Raw genomic sequence first — 5,238 nt, forward strand, 5'->3', positions numbered from 1 at the left:
CTTTCAGTGTCGAGCAGTTTTGAATTTGAATCTTATCCGTGTTACCACATGCTGCTTTGCATACATACTTCAGTTCCCACGTATGATGGCTATGCACTCAGAAGTATTCAAATAGGTGTGTGTGTGTGTGCGTATGGATATTTTGTTCATGCTTGTCTGTCCGTCTATGCTTATACCTTCCTGAGGACTTTCACAAGCATATAAATGAACAGATCTAGAGACAGATACATACAGGCACAGGAAAGTTTCTTCTTTTTCTCATTGTCTTGTATCTAACATAAGGCATCACGAAAAGGAACATAGTTTCACATTTACTTTTTAGCCAATATTGCTATTGCTGTTTATGGCTTGTATTAAAATAAGTTTGGTAATAAAGGTGTGTTTGACTTCATTATCAAAAGCCACATTCTGTCATCATCATCATGCAGAGGGTAAAAGATAGAATCTCGGTGATGTAGACTGCCTCACAATGTAGTACCTCGTTTTGTGATTTTCACAATGTAAACGTCAGTAGCCATATGCATGCCAAGAGAGCCTGTATATTATTCAGGGCTGGGTTGCAGTGAGCGATGTTTGTTGTGCTGGAAAGACCACAGAATCTGAGAACCACAGTCTGTGTGTGTGTCTGTGTGTGTGTGTGTTTGCGCGCACAAGCATGCTTGCTTGTTCTAATATCACTTACAGTGAAAAGACATTAAACTAAAGAACGATGCTTGCTTGTGCGTTGACAGACACACACACACACACATACACACACACACACACACAGGGGGAGAGACACAGACAGACAGGAAAGAGTTGCAATAATTTCACTCATCTCAATTTAAGTGTATCAAAAATGCAAACAAACAAGGTGGTATATCGGTTTATGTGCTCTTGAAACTAGAAATTTACATGCATAGTTTGTCAGACACAATCAGCCTACATTTCAATGAGAAATGAAAAACAACCAAGTAAAACATTTTCTTGAGTCCATACTTTTTTTTTTTTAATTAAAAAAAAAAAAAAAAAAAGACTGAAAGAGACAGAGGGGAGAGAAAGGAGGAGAAAAAGATGAAAGAAGGAAGGGGAAATTTTAAAGAGAGGAGGAGGAGAAGGCGACGACGAAGAGAGTGAGAGATAGAGAAAATTACAAGTAATTAAAATATCACAGCTCGGTCATTCAGAGCACTGGTATAAGCTAAGAACTTAATTAAAACACAAGAGAAGCATTCCTCATTCAAATAAACTAAATGATAACTGTAGTTGAAATTCAACAGCTCGGTCATTCAAAGCACTGGTATTTGCTTAGAACTTGACTAAAACCAGAGGAGCATTAATCATTCAAATGAGATATGAAGACAGACATATAAATACAATGGCAAAGATCGACGTTAGGCCCACAATTGAACACCACACCCACTGACATAGCATACATCAGTTATTCAGGAATACAATGATCAAGAAACGGATCTATGAAAATGATGATTATATCAAAGCTATCAGAGACCAATGAAATAGTCCTATAAATGTAACAAATATACTGACATAAAAAATCTGTCACAAAATTGTGTTGGAAAAGCTACACATTGCAATGAGTACTCTGTGTGAGAAAAGGGGGATGGGAAAATCAATATGATTATATATTTGAAAAAAGAATTAAGATGCAATATAAATGTATGTTGGAAAATTTCTTGTTTGACATGAGGAAGCTTTGATTGTTGAAAACAGCATTGGCAGATGTTTATTTCCGGCAGAGAACAACCATTATTCTCATATTTAACTGGGAAATGTTGATGTACTGCATGTGACTGCATTGTTGATGTTAAAAGTATTCAAAATAGGTGTTTTGAGAATTCCTGTTAAGATATGCATGTCAATTCTGTGCTCTGAAATGACATTTTGATAAGGTCAGGACATTTCTTATTAATTTTTGCTGATATTCGTGTTTCTCTGTCGATGAAATCAACAGTCTGTTAGGAAAATCCCTGGCTTGTGCCTGATGCCCGTTCCATTATCGTCTACAGTATAGAGCTTTGGTCATAATCAATAATTACATGATTACCGGGAGAAAGAAATGGTAACATGTCAGTTTTTGCTATGCATGTTTTAAAGGGAAGTAATTGTCAATAAAGCTTTTTGTACTGGACAATAGTTGTTTCCCTTCTTTCAGTTTTTTTTCTCTTTCATATTGAGAGTTGCCTTTTCTTGGCTTATCTCCAGAAATCTCGTCACTGACAACGATGTTTTTCAGCTCTTCAATTCTTGACTGATTGTCCCATAACGGCATTCCGTTTCCTAGGCAGTGGAGTCGAGAGAGAGAGAGAGAGAAAAACGAAACGAAACGAAAGTTTTTTTTCAATTTTGGCCACAGCCCCTTCTGAATGGGGGCCAAATACAAATACGACATTTATAACGAGCAAAAGACTAAAGGATGTACAAGCAAAAATGAGTCGACAGCTTCATTAGGTACAGCAATCAGTGTCATAGCGAAATGAGTCAACAACTTCATTGGGTTCAGTTTTTCAGTTTCAGTAGCTCAAGGAGGCGTCACTGCGTTCGGACAAAAACCATATACGCTACACCACATCTGCCAAGCAGATGCCTGACCAGCAGCGTAACCCAACGCGCTCAGTAACCAGTGTCATAGCGAAATGAGTCAACAACTTCATTAGGTACAGTAATCAGTGTCATAGCGAAATGAGTCAACAGCTTCATTAGGTACAGTAATCAGTGTCATAGCGAAATGAGTCAACAACTTCATTAGGTTCAGCAACCAGTGTCATAGCGAAATGAGTCGACAACTTCATTAGGTACAGTAATCAGCGTCATAGCGAAATGAGTCAACAACTTCATTAGGTTCAGCAACCAGTGTCATAGCGAAATGAGTCAACAACTTCATTAGGTTCAGCAACCAGTGTCATAGCGAAATGAGTCGACAACTTCATTGGGTTCAGTTTTTCAGTTTCAGTAGCTCAAGGAGGCGTCACTGCGTTCGGACAAAAACCATATACGCTACACCACATCTGCCAAGCAGATGCCTGACCAGCAGCGTAACCCAACGCGCTCAGTAACCAGTGTGATAGCGAAATGAGTCAACAACTTCATTAGGTACAGCAACCAGTGTCATAGCGAAAGCATTCAGAAACAAATATCTTATTCTTTAACAGCATCAGCGCGCCTCTTAAAGGCTCAGCCGAGAGAGAAAAAAAGCCACAGAGAGAGAGAAAGAGACATGCAGACAGACACTCAAAAGAGAGAAAGTGAGAGAGAAACAGACACTCAAAGAGAGAAAGTGAGAGAGAAACAGACACTCAAAAGAGAGAAAGTGAGAGAGAAACAGACACTCAAAAGAGAGAAAGTGAGAGAGAAACAGACACTCAAAAGAGAGAAAGTGAGAGAGAAACAGACACTCAAAAGAGAGAAAGTGAGAGAGAAACAGACACTCAAAAGAGAGAAAGTGAGAGAGAAACAGACACTCAAAGAGAGAAAGTGAGAGAAACAGACACTCAAAGAGAGAAAGTGAGAGAGAAACAGACACTCAAAGAGAGAAAGTGAGAGAAACAGACACTCAAAGAGAGAAAGTGAGAGAGAAACAGACACTCAAAGAGAGAAAGTGAGAGAAACAGACACTCAAAGAGAGAAAGTGAGAGAGAGAAACAGACACTCAAAAGAGAACGAACGAACGAACGAAGTTTTTTATTGAGGGAAGTGGAATAAGCATACATGTGCTTTTTTTCATCCAGCCCTCAGGGCAAATGGAAAATGAAAATGAATCAAAACATCCTCAAAGTAGCAAAGAGATGAAGAAATAAAGACATGACATTCACATTCACATTTAAACATCTACATAATAAACATGTACATCTACATAATCATGATACAAACATCATCATATCATGAAGGAAAAAGATCAAACCATGCACCCCCTCCCCCCCCCCCCCCCCCCAAAAAAAAAAGAAAAAGAAAAAAGAAAAAAAAGAACAAGAAAACAACAAAAAAAACCAAAAAACCAACAACAAAAAAACCACACAGCCCCTCCCAAGCCTCCCCCCCCTGCCCCCCCCCCCTCCCCCCCAAAAAAAAGTATTCAGGACATTGATTGTGGTTGTATATCATTAAGTAGTGCGATAGCGGTTAGACATACAATTAAACTATATATGCGTATTCAATAAGATAAAGTCAAGTTAAGTAGGATTGTTGACATAATTGTCCATAAGGCGTGTATGGTAATGTTTTTTGAATTCTTGAATGCTTTTCTGAACATTAAGATTGGATGAAATATTGTTCCATAAACAGCCTCCTGAATAAATGAGACTGGATTTAAACAGATCTACTCTTGGAATGGGGATCTTAATCTTGTTGGTCTGGCGGACTAGCGTGGTGGGAAATCTATCTCTCAAAGATGGAGCATAATTAGACATGATTTTAAAAATAAAAACTGCTTTGTTGTATTCAAGTTTAAGCTTTAGGGGAAGAATATCTAAATGTCTGTAGTCGTCAGCAGTCAGTGATGAAGATTTCAGGAGGATTAATTTAAGAGCTCGTCTATGCAGACTTAGTAAATGTTTTAGTATATTATCGCTAGCTGAATCCCAGAGTGTTGACGCATAGTTAATATGTGATTCAATATAAGCAAAAAAGAATAATTTTCTACAATGCAAATCAAGAAAATGTTTAATTCTGGAAAGCTGATAAATCTTTTTGGATAGGGTTTTGCATAATGACATTATATGACTGGACCAAGATAAGTTGTTATCAATGGTGACTCCAAGAATTTTATGATTATCAACTTCTTCTATTGGATGACCATTAATGGAAAAGGGTGGAAGGTTGTGTGAAAAATTTTGGCGTTTCTGTCTGGTGGTGAGTATGAGACATTTCGTTTTTTTTGGATGGAGACGCATGTGATTTAAATTGGACCATCTAACTATATCATTAATGCTTTGTTGTAGAGCATAGTGCACTTTGTCTATTGTAGTGTGATTTGTATGTATTGTTGTATCGTCTGCAAACATCTCACATAATGCATTAATAAATAGAGGCAAATCATTTATATAAACAGAAAACAATATTGGACCAAGAATTGAACCTTGAGGAACTCCGTAATAGATAGACTGTAAAGAGGATAAGTGAGAGAGAAACAGACACTCAAAAGAGAGAAAGTGAGAGAGAAACAGACACTCAAAGAGAGAAAGTGAGAGAAACAGACACTCAAAGAGAGAAAGTGAGAGAGAAACAGACACTCAAAGAGAGAAA

Source organism: Babylonia areolata, chromosome 15 (genome assembly GCF_041734735.1).
Source record: "Babylonia areolata isolate BAREFJ2019XMU chromosome 15, ASM4173473v1, whole genome shotgun sequence".
In the NCBI taxonomy this organism is placed as follows: domain Eukaryota; kingdom Metazoa; phylum Mollusca; class Gastropoda; order Neogastropoda; family Buccinidae; genus Babylonia; species Babylonia areolata.